Source organism: Schistocerca gregaria, chromosome 4 (genome assembly GCF_023897955.1).
Source record: "Schistocerca gregaria isolate iqSchGreg1 chromosome 4, iqSchGreg1.2, whole genome shotgun sequence".
Lineage (NCBI taxonomy): Eukaryota > Metazoa > Arthropoda > Insecta > Orthoptera > Acrididae > Schistocerca > Schistocerca gregaria.
This window is the reverse complement of record NC_064923.1, coordinates 330,383,817-330,401,673: the sequence shown is the minus strand read 5'-3', so window position 1 is coordinate 330,401,673 and position 17,857 is coordinate 330,383,817. Positions and strand designations below refer to the sequence as shown.

Below are 17,857 nucleotides of genomic sequence, written 5' to 3'. Positions count from 1 at the left end.
TCAAACTCCGTGTAAAACAAACTTCCTTTTTCTTGCCTCAAATATAACACGTCTTCAAGTTTTTTTTCTCGAGATATAACTGTGACTATTCTAGAGTGAAATCTTCACTCTACAGCGGAATGTGCGCTTGTATGAAACTTCCTGGCAGATTAAAACCGTGCGCCGGGCCGAGACTCGAACTCGGGACCTTTGCCTTTTCATCTGCCAGGGACCTTTTCATCTGCCAGGAAGTTTCATATCAGCGCACACTCCGCTGTAGAGTGAAAATTTCATTCTAGAAACATCCCCCAGACTGTGGCTGAGCAATGTCTCCGCAATATCCTTTCTTCCAGGAGTGCTAGTTCTGCAAGGTTCGCAGGAGATCTTCTGTGAAGTTTGGAAGGTAGGAGACGAGGTACTGGCGGAATTAAAGCTGTCAGGACGGGGCGTGAGTCGTGCTTGGTAGCTCAGTCGGTAGAGCACTTGCCCGCGAAAGGCAAAGGTCCCGAGTTCGAGTGTCGGTCCCTAGTTCTGCAAGGTTCGCAGGAGAGCTTCTGTGTGAAGTTTGGAAGGTACGAGACGAGGTACTGGCGGAATTAAAGCTGTGAGGACGGTGCGTGAGTCGTGCTTGGTAGCTCAGTCGGTAGAGCACTTGGCCGCGAAAGGCAAAGGTCCCGAGGTCGAGTCTCGGTCTGGCACACAGTTTTAATCTGCAAGGAAGTTTCATGTGACTCTATTCTTTTAAATCTAGTTTTTGCTTTTTAATCATCTGCTTCAGCTTTTCTATTAAGAATAGTTTTCATATGCTTTGCCTTAACCTTGCACTTTAAAATACGTTCTTTGTGCACTGATCATGCATTCGAATCCGTATGGAGAATGTTAGCATCAAATTCAGTACCGTCATTACCTGTGCAGATGTTATTCGTTTTGTTATCAGAAATAACAGTAGCAGGCACTTTGCATGACATCCTACGATCGGAACTAGGTATTTCATTCAAGAAATCTGGGTCTGATGTTGATTTCAAACACGGCTTCATTAGTAGTGAGCACTCGCGAAAAAGAATAGGCGCATTTTGTGTTTCATTATATATTGGCTGTCTATTTCCTTTCTTGACTCTCCTTACATACTTTGAAGATTTCCTCTTGACTTTCCCCAATTTCCTTCGAGATTTTCTCTTGACTTTCCTTATATTCCTTTACAGTTTTTTCTTGTCTTTCTTTAATTCTGTTTTAAATTTTTTAAATTCTTTTGTGACTTTCTCTTGACTTTCCTTAAATGCTTACACGGTTTCCTCTCAGCTCTCTTTTAATACTGATTTTAATTCCTTAACGAAGTTCTCTTCACTTCCTTTGCCCTTTCTTTTATCAGTTATCCTGCAATATTGTTTTCCCCCTCTTTACCAGGTCAGTCTCCCAAAATACTACTTACAGGTATTCTGCTCTCTCATCAACGTTCTTAAACTCGAAAATCAAAGGTATGGAACAAAATCCTGACTGTCTTCCTCCACATAGATTTCATCACATTCCACTTGGTTCAAAAGTTTTGCTTTCAGCAGCAATGTCAGCAGTTGGCGTTTTGTGACTACTTCTTTTCTTTCTGCAGTAGTTAGCTGCTGTGCAGTGATGTGGTGCTGAAACTGCACTACTCCCTATGCGTCATCGTGTTGGTCGTCTCGAACTGCTGTAATCCAATATATTGTAGATCGCTGTGTCACACACAATTTCTTTGGTGATGACACTGTTCACCCTCTCTGCAGATGGGTTCGTCGGACTTTGGTGTAGGATGGTTAACAGAAAGGACATATTTCGTTGCTAAGAGAATGTAACTGTGCTGCCTAACAGGAAAATGTGTCTCTTTACTTCATTCATACTAATGTTCCTAAGTTTTAAGGGAAAAAATGTTGCTATAAAATAATATCGTACAGACCATCTTACTTCCATTATTGATTTTTTTTTTTTTTTTTTTGCAAGAAACATGCTTCCTAATAATGCCTAGACTCAACCACTTTCTTATTCATTTATTCCATTTTCACACTGAAGTTTAACATTGCTGTATTCCTTTTCCAAATGAATCCTTCAGGTTATAACTGTCCGTGGTAAACTTTTCTCATAACAGTTCAAACAGTACTATGTTTCTCCAACGGAAGCTACTGACAAACAACGACGATACTTGTTTCGTCCACAGATTTCATATATAATTATGTCCACCTTCTCCGAATAAACTTTATCTTTGCTTACTATTGCCTCACCAACTCACTGTTGCTTTACCAAACGACATAGTCTGCCAAACTCACTCAAATAATTTTTGTGCGCTGCAGCTACAGGCGACCATTTTATGCGAAACCTGAACAACGACTCCCTGCTCGGACCTGGCCTGTGACCCCGAGTGCTCTGTCATTGCTGAACGTAAAAATAGCAGAACAGTGCCCTGGTGGAAAAATGCTCGCTCAGCTCCGAAAGTTCCAGAGAACCAGCGATGCGAAAAGATAGGATTTCCTACGACATAGGGGGCTGCTGCTGCTTATAGTAGTATCCTTTACAGGTGTTATACTACTTTCGTGAAAAGCGTTACAGATAACTACTTTTCGCGGTAGTCACACTCCATGTTGACGTTACTTGATCTGCTACAGATTAGCGTATCTATTTTTCAGATTTAACAAACGAGGTGGTAGAGTTGTCACCACACTGTACTCAGCCTTGAACAACGTATAGATCTCCGGCTCTGTTCAGATTTACGAGGGATATGCTGTGACAGAAAACCGAAAGTTATTATAAGCACCTAAATCATGAAGACCGAAATATCTCGCCATTCCTTCAAACTTCGAAGTCTAGAGTGGTCGAGATATTGTTTCTAATGGTTTCTACCACTCCCCCCTCTCTCCAATTCACTATTCGTTAAGAGATGTACGGGATTTACAGGCAGAGTCGGTGGCTGCAAGTCAGCAAATACGGGATTAGTACTTTGATCGACAGCAACAGTTACGTATGTTTGAATCTAGCTGTTGCATCTTTCAAGTAAAATTCCAACTACATTCTCTCCTGTCCTTCCACTTCGGACCAATTTTTCAGTTCATCTCTCTTAACACCTCAAAGAAAAATACTAGATGGGAGGCAAGTTTTCTCAGTATATATTACAAATTCAGGATACCACTTTTGTGTAACCAATACATTGCCCGAGTAGCGCGCCAAATTTTACCACAGCCAGGGTGAAACTTCGTGTAGACGTCCTAGACGCACCTCTTCGGAGTCTTACGAGTGCGGAAGACTTTGTTACAATGTTAGAAAAACCCAAGAATTATTCAGAGAACCTAAAGAGAAAACACTCAATATCTCAAAGTAAAGAACAGTATCAGTCAGACTGAAACTCTCAGAGGCATCATATGTTCACAAGAACTGCCCTATGAACGAAGATATAAGGAAGATGTATATGAACTTCTTGGTATCTTTCTGAATGAGATTGATCGAAGGTTCAAGCAAGAGCATCTAAAATGACTGTCGTCGTCTAGTTCTCAATACCTAAAATGTATCTAATGAATCGTATGGTCCAGGTATTGTGTGTCTTGACCACACCCGTCATTAGATGCACAGCAGGCATTGTTAACTTACGTCCTCCCAAACAAATAGTTCATTTACACGAAGTTTGCTTGAAGCATACGCAGGGGATTAACCTTGACAGGCTTTATACACAGCTCTAGCTGCTGCGAACCATTGCGAATGGCGTACAGCCACGTGATCCATCCTTTATTGGACATCAGTGTTAAACGTGGTAAGATTAACGCACTGTTTCAGGAAGTTATATCCCATTTCATTCTTTTTATGACAGTAACGTTAACATCCTCTGAAAAGTCATTCAGCGCCTTGCGTCGACTTAAAATTTGCCTCATACTGACAATGACACATTCGAGATTCGCCTCTTCTAATCTTACACGTTCATCAAGAGAGGGCTTTGAGAATTTGCTTCCCAAACTGTGATAAAGAAAACTATCTTCGGCATTCGTATGTATAATTTTCAGAGTCTAAAAAGCGATAAAATAAATATCTTCTTCTTCTTCAAAGAAATATTTTTTTCCCGTTAAGGTAGCATGCAGTGTTCGAAAACAATAATAATAATTTCTGATTTGATAATAATGATAATCAGACCTGACTTTTTTCCATCTTTCACATAGTCAGTCAATGCATGCTTCTCTTTTTCCATGGTCTGTCTCACTTGAAAGAGTCCCCTAGTGTCTGCTTTTCCGAACAAGAACAACCTGTCGATGTTGCTGTAAGTTGAATTGGCGTGAATTTTCTTGTTTTCCTGTCCAGATTATCCAACTCCGCTTGTCGTCGTCTAGTTCTCAATACCCAAAATGTATCTAATGAATGGTATGGTCCAGGTACTGTGTGTCTTGACCACACCCGTCATTAGATGCACAGCAGGCATTGTGATCTTGAAAAAAGTAGATCTGGATAATCTGAACAAGAAATTCTTGACAATTCACCACGTACTCCACCCTGACAATGACATCGAGAGGCTTTAGTTGACAAGAAAATCAGTCGGCAGAGCACTCTTGCAAGTGAGGCTGGCATTGGAAGAAGAGGAGCCTCCATTGACCGATTTTTGAAAAATAACAAACTATCAGCTCTGACTGAAATCAACAACAGAAAGCTCCTAAAGGTACAGCAAATTAATAACCAATACCAGAAACCTGTACCCCAATGACTGACTGACAACATACGCAATAGAGATTTGCATAAGTAGTGGATGAAGAATATTGAAGGCAAAATAGATAAAGGAAAGGTTGGTCCTGGCTGACCAATAGAGCCATCCAGAAGGAAACTTTTTCGCGGCACAGGAACAAGCTATCAGAACTAACACCCCAAAGCCAGAACCCAGAAAGCTGCAAAACACCCAAAGTGTAGACTTTTGCAAATAAGCTAATGTAGCAACTGTTGCAAAAAGTTCACTCAACTGATTACAAGCAGAGGCACAATGATGCAAGAATGATCCACTGGAACTTGTGCTAAAATTACTGTCTAACCGTGGCAAGGAATTGGTGGGACCACAAACAAGGAAAAGTAGTCGAAAACGAACATGCCAAATTAGTGTCAGACTTTGGACTTCACACGGATGGAATGCTGGAACACAGCGCGCCAGACGTCACAGTTGTGGAGGGAAACAAGGATGCGTCATTGATATTGCCATCCAGGATGGTTGCAGAACTGACAAGAAACAACTTGCAAGATACGAGCACTTGAAAATCGAACTAGAACGACTCTGCCGTATACCTGCGAAAGTGGTCCCAGTGCTACTCGACGCAGCGCCAAAGGATCTCAGAGGGACAAAAAAAATTTCAAATGTGTGTGAAATCGTATGGGACTTAACTGCTAAGGTCATCAGTCCCAAAGCTTACACACTACTTAACATAAATTATCCTAGGGACAAACATACACACCCATGCCCGAGGGAGGACTCAAACCTCCGCCAGGACCAGCCACACAGTCCATGACTGCAGCGCCCTAAGACGGCACGGCTAATCCTGCGCAGCCTCTCAGAGGAACACTTAAAAACCATTGGTACCGATAAATATCCATCTGACACCTGCCAAAAGTCATTTTTCCGGGATCTGCGCAAATTATTTGCCAATATGTCATGTAGTCCTAGATACTTGGAACTGTCCCAGTAGTGATAAAATACGAAATCCAGCTTAGTGAACACATTTTCTGTCTTAATATTTCCAGCTATATGACATCTTTTTTCGAAATTTAAAGAACTAATTTTTTTCGAAGAAGTATGATAATAAAATTAAGCACATATTTACTTTTAATGTTAATATTAATAAACGTTAAGACTGTTTAGTACATCTTCTCACACTGTCGGTATACATTCATGCTTAACGGTTTTTCTGAAAGATCTATCTCTAATTCACATTAAGTGAAATCAAGACGTAGTACCGCAGAAAAATAAAGTTGGGCAGTAAGCGTTCTGCGACGCTATTGGCTGACGCTGTAACATGAGTGATGAAAGCCTCAACCTCGGACACGGCGCTTAAATTTGTGGCCCGTGCATTTACTCGATGTATTGGAGGAGTGCGTGAAATGTAATTATACACTCCTGGAAATGAAAAAAAGAACACATTGACACCGGTGTGTCAGACCCACCATACTTGCTCCGGACACTGCGAGAGGGCTGTACAAGCAATGAACACACGCACGGCACAGCGGACACAACAGGAACCGCGGTGTTGGCCGTCGAATGGCGCTAGCTGCGCAGCATTTGTGCACCGCCGCCGTCAGTGTCAGCCAGTTTACCGTGGCATAAAGAGCTCCATCGCAGTCTTTAACACTGGTAGCATGCAGAGATAGCGTGGACGTGAACCCTATGTGCAGTTGACGGACTTTGAGCGAGGGCGTATAGTGGGCATGCGGGAGGCCGGGTAGACGTACCGCCGAATTGCTCAACACGTGGGGCGTGAGGTCTCCACAGTACATCGATGTTGTCGTCAGTGGTCGGCGGAAGGTGCACGTGCCCGTCGACCTGGGACCGGACCGCAGCGACAAACGGATGCACGCCAAGACCGTAGGATCCTACGCAGTGCCGTAGGGGACCGCACCGCCACTTCCCAGCAAATTAGGGACACTGTTGCTCCTGGGGTATCGGCGAGGACCATTCGCAACCGTCTCCATGAAGCTGGGCTACGGTCCCGCACACCGTTTGGCCGTCTTCCGCTCACTCCCCAACATCGTGCAGCCCGCCTCCAGTGGTGTCGCGACAGGCGTGAATGGAGGGACGAATGGAGACGTGTCGTCTTCAGCGATGAGAGTCGCTTCTGCGTTGGTGCCAATGATGGTCGTATGCGTGTTTGGCGCCGTGCAGGTGAGCGCCACAATCAGGACTGCATACGACCGAGGCACACAGGGCCAACACCCGGCATCATGGTGTGGGGAGCGATCTCCTACACTGGCCGTACACCTCTGGTGATCGTCGAGGGGGCACTGAATAGTGCACGGTACATCCAAACCGTCTTCGAACCCATCGTTCTACCATTCCTAGACCGGCAAGGGAACTTGCTGTTCCAACAGGACAATGCACGTCCGCATGTATCCCGTGCCACCCAACGTGCTCTAGAAGGTGTAAGTCAACTACCCTGGCCAGCAAGATCTCCGAATCTGTCCCCCATAGAGCATGTTTGGGAATGGATGAAGTGTCGTCTCACGCGGTCTGCACGTCCAGCACGAACGCTGGTCCAACTGAGGCGCCAGGTGGAAATGGCATGGCAAGCCGTTCCACAGGACTACATCCAGCATCTCTACGATCGTCTCCATGGGAGAATAGCAGCCTGCATTGCTGCAAAAGGTGGATATACACTGTACTAGTGCCGACATTGTGCATGCTCTGTTGCCTGTGTCTATGTGCCTGTGGTTCTGTCAGTGTGATCATGTGATGTATCTGACCCCAGGAATGTGTCAATAAAGTTTCCCCTTCGTGGGACAATGAATTCACGGTGTTCTTATTTCAATTTCCAGGAGTGTATTTTGGTTCTGCTAGAGCATTATTGCTATATTCTGTAATTCACCTGTTTCTAAACAGACACTGGTGACAAAAAATATCACATCGAAACACAGAGCTCAAAAAGCGCGAAGTGTAGTCTGTTTCAGAACAGAACTGGAACCTACTTCTTTTGACTTCGTAACTCCATCCTGTACCCGCTACACTAAGGTGAACTCATGCAAGTTCTGACAGTGTCTTTCATCTTGGGTTCTCCTGAAAGCTTTTATCGCTGATATGTCACTGACATTGTAAACTATATGTGACATTGGCTTCTCTCTTACAAAAATGTTCGCTACATTCTGGCGTTGTATCAACACGATCAAGGAGCCTTTAACGGCAGACGAGACACGTCTTCGCTACCGAGCCACCTTCGAGTGAAACCCCTCTCCGTCTTTTATCCAACCCGCACACTTCTTATTTCCAAAAAAAACTGTATGCGACCGCGAATCTCAATAGCAGTCAACAAGTTCTAGACAGGATTACCAAGTTGGCGTAATTTCCGCCAAATTTGATGGATTTTGCACCCTGTCAGGGGGTGAAATTTAGCATTTACCGGTTAACGGATTTGTGGAATTGCTGTCTGCAACAATATTTTTTTGTTTAATTCAGTTCCATTACACAATTATAAATTGCATTTAGTGTCAAAAATCCTAAACAGGCAACGATACGACTCCAGATAGGTCTTACAATTACATTATAATGAGACTGCACCTTAACCTCCCACCTCCCAAATATCCATTTCCATGAAACGTACACGTTACACACTACATGTCATTTATTCTTTCCAACCTACCTACGAGGAATGTGTTTACATGAACTATTATCGTTATACGAATCGGCCAAAGTAATAATGCTACTGAAAAATAGCACACTTCTGCATTCTTCTCAGTTTTAAACCATGAGATCCCATAAGACCAGCAGAGAACAAATGAATCAGAATACCTTTCAGCGCGTAAGGCCAAGTAATCGCTTTAATCATGTATTTAAATGGTACTCGGGACCGACGTTTAGGGGACTGGTTCCACATTCTAGAGAATGGTAAGAGTTAGAAGTATTCAACGCAGTGCCTATAACCAATGGCCACAAATCCTTGCTTACAGAGTATAGCATGGTCATTCTTTTAATGCGAGGATTGTGCACTGACAATGCAACAGTTATGATAGGCATCAATAATGGTGGGTATTAGAATCTGAAAAGAGAAGTTTCTAATCTTGTCTTAATTCCTTGTGTCTGCTATTCCGTGCCGCTGGCGGTGTCTTTTACCGCAGATGAAACTTTGCCCTAGAGTTTGGAGTTTCTGTCGTCAGAGACGTATTCTTGGTTTTCCAAATCTTCATCTCGTCAAATTGCTTATAGAAAGTCATTCGATGAAATAAATGACGGAGCAAATCCATTGAAAATAGTTCAGAAATGGAACATACGTTGGGTATCTATTTTGAAGATTTTCTTGTGTTTTTTACCGGTGTCTTGAACTAAATACCCACATTGAGATAGCAGCGTTTGATGAGAAGCGCTATACCGCCCAACTCACCCACAGTATGTACACTGATAACATAAACAAAATTGTCTTACTGCTCTGGAATCTCACTTGGAAGAATGTCAGCTAGTAAAAACGACATTTCATTCAAGTTCTGCAGATCAATTGCGCCTCCTAAACGATGCTAGTTTACTAATAAGTGGGCGTGTAAGGAGAATTGTTGCACCAGGATATAGAGCTGATCTTTTAACATAAAATGTTCGCAAATATAAGTCGCTGAGAGGTCGTGTAGGCCATGAAGACGAAGTCTTACTACAACATATTTCATTTGAATTTGAGAATGTAATAATGAAAAGATGTGAACATTTTCTTATTTCCCTTGCTTCTAACAATGAGCTGCAATGCGCTTGCTCCAACATGTGAATGCGTTGCAAAACGTATCCTTAACTGCTCCAGGAGAGTGCTTACGAATCATAAAAGAACCTATTGTATTGCTGGCTAAGAAAATGAACTTCTCATACAGTATAGTGACAAAATTTGATTTCCAGTGGTCGAAGCTCACTGCTGTCCAGTGGAAAGAAATAAACAATAATGCGGCGTTGTTGTTGTTGTTGTTGTCTTCAGTCCTGAGACTGGTTTGATGCAGCTCTCCATGCTACTCTATCCTGTGCAAGCTGCTTCATCTCCCAGTACCTACTGCAACCTACATCCTTCTGAATCTGCTTAGTGTACTCATCTCTCGGTCTCCCTCTACGATTTTTACCCTCCACGCTGCCCTCCAATACTAAATTGGTGATCCCTTGATGCCTCAGAACATGTCCTACCAACACATTCCTTCTTCTGGTCAAGTTGTGCCATAAACCCCTTTTCACCCCAATTCGGTTCAATACCTCCTCATTAGTTACGTGATCTATCCACCTTATCTTCAGTATTCTTCTGTAGCACCACATTTCGAAAGCTTCTATTCTCTTCTTGTCCAAACTAGTTATCGTCCATGTTTCACTTCCATACATGGCTACACTCCAAACAAATACTTTCAGAAACGACTTCCTGATACATAAATCTATATTCGATGTTATCAAATTTCTCTTCTTCAGAAATGCTTTCCTTGCCATTGCCAGTCTACATTTTATATCCTCTCTACTTCGACCATCATCAGTTATTTTACTTCCTAAATAGCAAAACTCCTTTACTACTTTAAGTGTCTCATTTCCTAATCTAATTCCCTCAGCATCACCCGATTTAATTTGACTACATTCCATTATCCTCGTTTTGCTTTTGTTAATGTTCATCTTATATCCTCCTTTCAAGACACTGTCCATTCCGTTCAACTGCTCTTCCAAGTCCTTTGCCGTCTCTGACAGAATTACAATGTCATCGGCGAACCTCAAAGTTTTTACTTCGTCTCCATGAATTTTAATACCTACTCCAAATTTTTCTTTTGTTTCCTTTACTGCTTGCTCAATATACAGATTGAATAACATCGGGGAGAGGCTACAACCCTGTCTCACTCCTTTCCCAACCACTGCTTCCCTTTCATGCCCCTCGACTCTTATTACTGCCATCTGGTTTCTGTACAAATTGTAAATAGCCTTTCGCTCCCTGTATTTTACCCCTGCCACCTTTAGAATTTGAAAGAGAGTATTCCAGTCCACATTGTCAAAAGCTTTCTCTAAGTCTACAAATGCTAGAAACGTAGGTTTGCCTTTTCTTAATCTTTCTTCTAAGATAAGTCGTAAGGTCAGTATTGCCTCACGTGTTCCAACATTTCGACGGAATCCAAACTGATCCTCCCCGAGGTCTGAATCTACCAGTTTTTCCATTCGTCTGTAAAGAATTCGCGTTAGTATTTTGCAGCCGTGGCTTATTAAACTGATAGTTCGGTAATTTTCACATCTGTCAGCACCTGCTTTCTTTGGGATTGGAATTATTATATTCTTCTTGAAGTCTGAGGGTATTTCGCCTGTCTCATACATCTTGCTCACCAGCTGGTAGAGTTTTGTCATGACTGGCTCTCCCAAGGCCGTCAGTAGTTCTAATGGAATGTTGTCTACTCCGGGGGCCTTGTTTCGACTCAGGTCTTTCAGTGCTCTGTCAAACTCTTCACGCAGTATCGTATCTCCCATTTCGTCTTCATCTACATCCTCTTCTATTTCTATAATATTGTCCTCAAGTACATCGCCCTTGTATAAACCTTCTATATACTCCTTCCACCTTTCTGCCTTCCCTTCTTTGCTTAGAACTGGGCTGCCATCTGAGCTCTTGATATTCATACACGTGGTTCTCTTCTCTCCAAAGGTCGCTTTAATTTTCCTGTAGGCAGTATCTATCTTACCCCTAGTGAGATAATCCTGTACATCCTTACATTTGTCCTCTAGCCATCCCTGTTTAGCCATTTTGCACTTCCTTTCGACCTCATTTTTGAGACGTTTGTATTCCTTTTTGCCTGCTTCTTTTACTGCATTTTTATATTTTCTCCTTTCATCAATTAAATTCAATATTTCTTCTGTTACCCAAGGATTTCTAGCAGCCCTCGTCTTTGTACCTACTTTATCCTCTGCTGCCTTCACTACTACATCCCTCAGAGCTACCCATTCTTCTTCTACTGTATTTCTTTCCACTATTCCTGTCAATTGTTCCCTTATGCTCTCTCTGAAACTCTGTACAACCTCTGGTTCTTTCAGTTTATCCAGGTCCCATCTCCTTAATTTCCCACATTTTTGCAGTTTCTTCAGTTTTAATCTACAGGTCATAACCAATAGATTGTGGTCAGAGTCCACATCTGCCCCTGGAAATGTCTTAAAACTTAAAACCTGGTTCCTAAATCCTCTCTGTCTTACCATTATATAATCTATCTGATACCTTTTAGTATCTCCAGGGTTCTTCCACGTATACAACCTTCTTTGATGATTCTTAAACCAAGTGTTAGCTATGATTAAGTTGTGCTCTGTGCAAAATTCTACCAGACGGCTTCCTCTTTCATTTCTTAGCCCCAATCCATATTCACCTACTATGTTTCCTTCTCTCCCTTTTCCTACACTCGAATTCCAGTCACCCATTACTATTAAATTTTCGTCTCCCTTCACTATCTGAATAATTTCTTTTATTTCATCGTACATTTCTTCAATTTCTTCATCATCTGCAGAGCTAGTTGGCATATAAACTTGTACTACTGTAGTAGGTGTGGGCTTCGTATCTATCTTGGCCACAATAATGCGTTCACTATGCTGTTTGTAGTAGCTTACCCGCATTCCTATTTTCCTATTCATTATTAAACCTACTCCTGCATTACCCCTATTTGATTTTGTGTTTATAACCCTGTAGTCGCCTGACCAGAAGTCTTGTTCCTCCTGCCACCGAACTTCACTAATTCCCACTATATCTAACTTTAACCTATCCATTTCCCTTTTTAAATTTTCTAACCTACCTGCCCGATTAAGGGATCTGACATTCCACGCTCCGATCCGTAGAACGCCAGTTTTCTTTCTCCTGATAACGACATCCTCCTGAGTAGTCCCCGCCCGGAGATCCGAATGGGGGACTATTTTACCTCCGGAATATTTTACCCAAGAGGATGCCATCATCATTTAATCATACAGTAAAGCTGCATGTCCTCGGGAAAAATTACGGCTGTAGTTTCCCCTTGCTTTCAGCCGTTCGCAGTACCAGCACAGCAAGGCCGTTTTGGTTAATGTTGCAAGGCCAGATCAGTCAATCATCCAGACTGTTGCCCCTGCAACTACTGAAAAGGCTGCTGCCCCTCTTCAGGAACCACACGTTTGTCTGGCCTCTCAACAGATACCCCTCCATTGTGGTTGCACCTACGGTACGGCCATCTGTATCGCTGAGGCACGCAAGCCTCCCCACCAACGGCAAGGTCCATGGTTCATGGGGGGAGGTAATGCGGCGTACTGGAATGAAATTAGGCTTTACAAAAATGCCAGCGTATTAAATCCTTTCGAAGATATTTTAAATCTGTCTATTGTGCTTTTTGTTTTCCCATAATCCAATGCCGAGATCGAAAGGGCATTTAGCCAACAAAATTTGATAAAAACGTCTCTCCGGAACATACTAACTACCATTATGGCGAACATCATTATTATACGGTTATAGAAAAGCGGGGAACGTTCTCTGAGAAATCGGCGCTATGAGACCATAAGCCACAGGTATTTCTTCACCAAGCCCCAGTATAGGGTGCTTATAAATTAGGTACACAAAAGTAACATATAATTGTGAAAAACGTAAGTAACTTACAGTAATGTTCGAAACATCACTGAATGCAGAATATTTTCAAATTTTATTTACAAATATTTAACGTAGCTACCTTTCGCAAAATGACGAATGTGTTTTCTGTAATCAGTGTCCTGCTAAAACCTATAAAGCAAGTCTTGTCGTATAGCGGCAACTTCTTGTGTTATGAAGCAGAGGAACAAACACCGTGTCTTTAACGCAACCCCATAAACAGAAGTCTATTGGGGTTAAAGCAGGAGATCTTGGTGGCCAGGATATTGTTCCACCACGTCCAGGCCAGTTCAGCACATTCCTACGGAGATACACGACAACTTCACGATGATAATGTGGTGGCGGGCCATTTTCTTGGAAAACAAATTCTGTGCTCATACCCAGTAGTAATTGAGGCATTAGATAATGTTCGTGTACGTCCAGGTACGAGATGACAGTTATAGTTGACCTGGCAAGAAAGAAAGGACTGCAAATCTTGTTACAGTGTACAGTGCAGAAAAACCTTTACCTTAGGCGAGTTCAATTGCGTGACGTGATTTTTTTTTCAGCCCATATCCGTGCATTATGCCATTTCATTTTACCGCAGATGTGGAAGGTGACTTCCTTACTAAATACAGTTTTATTACGAAAATCATCTTGAGTTTGGGTTTTGTTAAATATTTAACACGAAATTAAGCCCGTTTTTCTTCTTCACTTCCCCTTAAAGCCTGCAGCAGTTCCAGTTTGCGGGTTTAAATGGCAGGCGTTTTTGTAATACTGTCCACACTGTAACAGTAGGCATATTCAATTCCAGCCTGGCACGTCCCGTTGTTTTACCCGGACTACATATGTAAGACCGCCTAACTCGTTCAACTGTTACATCAGAGACTGTTGCCCGACCCTGACATCCTATATGAAACACAGTCGGTTCTGATGAAGCAATTTTACCACTCAATGACAGTTTGTCTTTGAGTTGGTGGCTTGCGTTAATTAGCCCAGAACTGTCTGTGAACTTAAGTAGCGGATTTGGATTCATGAAGCTATAAACAACAGTGTGCACACATTGGACCGTTATACGGCTGCATGATGACTGTTGGAATCACTCATTTGCGCATGCCACCTAGCAGGAACGTCGGAACTAACAGGTTACGAGTAGTAAAATATGGAAGATATGTTGCATTCAGTGCTGTATCAAACATTTCTGTAAGTTATTTACCCTTTCTACAATTAAAGGCTACTTTTGTATAACTAATTTATTAATACCTTGTACTTCCACAGTGCTCATGCAAGACACCCTACTGCACGATGAGGAGGAAAATGAAATACTGTGGTATGAACTACAATAATGTGGTGACTAGAATCTCAACTTAGTAAACTTTCTTTTAGAAGAAGTAATAATAATAATAATAATAATACAAAGTAGACAACAAAAACCGGACTATCATAGAGCAAACCTTGACCAACACGACCTCCAAAGTAAAGTTCTGTGGGGAACTATCAGAGCCCTTTGGAATTCGCACTGGTGACCGACAAGGCGATGGCCTCTCACCTCTCCTTTTCAATCTAGTGTTTGGTAAGATAATAAAAGAATGGGAAATATCACAACCTTAGGAAACCTACAGATTAAATGCCTGGCTTTTGCAGACGATTTGACGATTGTCACCAACGGTATAAACGAAACAAAAGAAGATATTGAAAAACTACACGCAATCGCTTCCAAAAGTGGACTACAGATCTCTTACGAAAAGACACAGTTTATGAGCGCAAAGAAACTCTCATCTCTGAATACAATATTCGGCATGAATTACAAAACCTCACACTTCAAATACCTCGGTGAAACACTACAAATGAGTGGACATAACAGAGACTCAAACGAAGAAAGAAAAACTAAACTGGACAAGGCATATGAAGTAGTGTGGAATCATTACAACAAGAAGTCTATCTCACAAAAAGCCAAATTACGCCACTACGCCACTGTGGTGCTCTCCGAAGCACTATATGCAACAGAGACCACACTAATTCTAGGGCATACACGTATCAGACAACTAGAAAAAGTAAAACGGAAAATACTTAGGAAAATATTTGGCGCAACTAACAACAATGGAATATGGATCAAGAAACCTACAGAGGAACTATACAAACATACGGAGACAACCACAGAAAAGACTAGAAAAAGCAAATTACAATTCTATGGACACCTATACAAAATGCCATCACACAGATTGACCAAACAGATCTTTGACTGGGTAACCACTAGAAACAAGAAACTGGTGGCAGAGGTAAAAAACGACCTGAACCAACTCAGCATCACACCAGACCCAATAAACGACAGTATAAAATTCAGAAACATCATTAATAAAAGTAAACTACATGAGATACACTGTGACAAACGAACAGGCGTAAAAAGGAACAAAGAACGCAAACAAGATCACAGCCGGAAGATGAAAGAAATATAGGCAATCAAAAAGGCAATCAAGATGAAGCCGAAGAAAAAAAATGTTTCAAATGGCTTTGAGCACTGTGGGAGTTAACATCGGAGGTCACAGACCCCTAGAACTTAGAACTACTTAAACCTAATTAACTTAAGGACATCACACACATCCATGCCCGAGGCAGGATTCGAACCTGCGACCGTAGCGGTCGCGCGGTTCCAGACTGAAGCGCGTCGAACAGCTCGGCCACTGCGGCCGGCGAAGCCGAAGACACGAAGCATGGACAGAGGACCGGAAACAGAAACACAGCGAGCGAATGAGGGAAGTTTGGAGAGCAAGGAAGGCAGCAAAAGGAATTGGCCATGTTGTTTAGTCTAACTGCGCTCTTTAAGGGCAAAACATCAATAATAATAATAATAATAATAATAATAATAATGGTACCAATGACGATGACAAAAATATTGCTTTGTAAGTTATCAGTCCATTGAAATCTCATTCCTAGGGGCTATAACATTAATAAGCATTTAGCGGATTTTAGCCGAATTTTAACTCGTTTAATGGAATAAATTTTTGTCTTGGTGACACTGTTCTGGACAAGCACACGTTATTTTGACGTCATTTCCCAGTAAGCTTTGAATGAAATAGGAAAAGTTCGCTGCCAGGAGACGTTAGAATGAATATGCATCGATCAATGAGATTATCCTCACTTACGTGCTGCCACCTTTCGGGGTACACAAATCGGGGCAACTGCTCGAATGATCGGCGGGGGTGGGGATTATGGACCATCGAGTGTAAGAAAATAAATAAAAACACGTTATACTTATGTGTTATTGTATCATTACATTAATATATTTATTTATTGTTTTTCCATTTATATTTTTTGTTACTATGAGTCTCTTCCAACAATGTGGCGTTATCAGAATGAGATTTTCACTCTGCAGCGGAGTGTGCGCTGATGTGAAACTTTCTGGCAGTTTAAAACTGTGTGCCGGACAGAGACCCAAACTCGGGACCTTTGCCTTTGGCCGGCAAGTGCTCTACCATCTGAGCAATCCAAGCACGACACACGCCCCGTCCTCACAGCTTCAATTCTACCACTACCTCGTCTCCTATCTTTCAAACTTTGCCCGCGAAAGGCAAAGGTCCCGAGTTCCAGTTGTGCTAGGTTCGCAGGAGAGCTTCTGTAAAGTTTGGAAGGTAGGAGATGAGGTACTGGCAGAAGTGAAGCGTGTTCGGTCAGAGAGCTGGTTGGCCATTGTAATGAGAAACTGAGTGGAAGGATCACCAAACGAACTTGACCGGATGTCATGTGACGTCCGCAAAGCCCAAACACAACGAAAAAAAAGGTAGATCATTTGCACGCGAAAGTCAAAGGTTCCGAGTTCGAGTCTCGGTCTGGCAGACAGATTTAATCTGCCAGAGAGTTTCAATGTGGCGTTATTTTAGTAGATACTAACAAATTCCGAACATGTTACTTTCATATTAAGCGAAATTTGCAATTTTGCTTTTGTTAAGTCCACAGAGCAACGGTTACGGATATTTGTCCATTTCATGGTCATTAAGAAAAATACGTATGCATTTGAGGGCGGTTTACTCAGAGCACGAGCTACAATACCAAACACCATATTTAATTTATTATCTTCTGTAGTTTTAAATATTAGTACCCATATTTTATGTACTCTTTGATTTTGATCGATGTGAGTCAATATTTTCTGTAACACAAGGCAGTCTTAAAATAGTTCATCGTTTGAAAATCCTTCATCTGTATCGAATCTTAAAACAGAAGCAGAATCAGAAAGTTCTGTAAACGTCAACTGGCAAGTAGGTGACAATGGTTCCAATTTTTTTTAAATGGATTTGATTCATTAAAATCAAAGTGGCTTTGGAGATAAGCAAGTGCATTTTGGTAAAATAATATAAATTCTAAAGCAGATGCTTCATAAACTCTCTCATCAACGCTGATTTCGTGCAACACGTAAATACGATCCAAAACATTTTTCATCGGTTCTTGTCAGACCTCCTGCCACATCTTTTAAAATTCTATATAATTGGACTGAAGCGGTTGTCGTGTCCTGTAACGCCTTTTTCGGACATTGTGCATACATTGGCACAAAAATGTAAGCATAAAGACGTGTTACGAAACGTATGCGATTTCACGTCGCTTTCATCGTAATGGATATCAATGTCTTATTTGCTTTGGGACATTCATTACCAGTC

At 41.9% G+C, this 17,857-nt stretch overlaps 1 protein-coding gene across 4 annotated transcripts in view; it reads left to right on the top strand.

Moving 5' to 3' along the window:
* LOC126268013 (dual specificity calcium/calmodulin-dependent 3',5'-cyclic nucleotide phosphodiesterase 1-like) overlaps positions 1 to 17,857 on the top strand; it is a 1,575,562-nt gene that overhangs the window by 1,411,956 nt on the left and 145,749 nt on the right. The window lies entirely within an intron of this gene.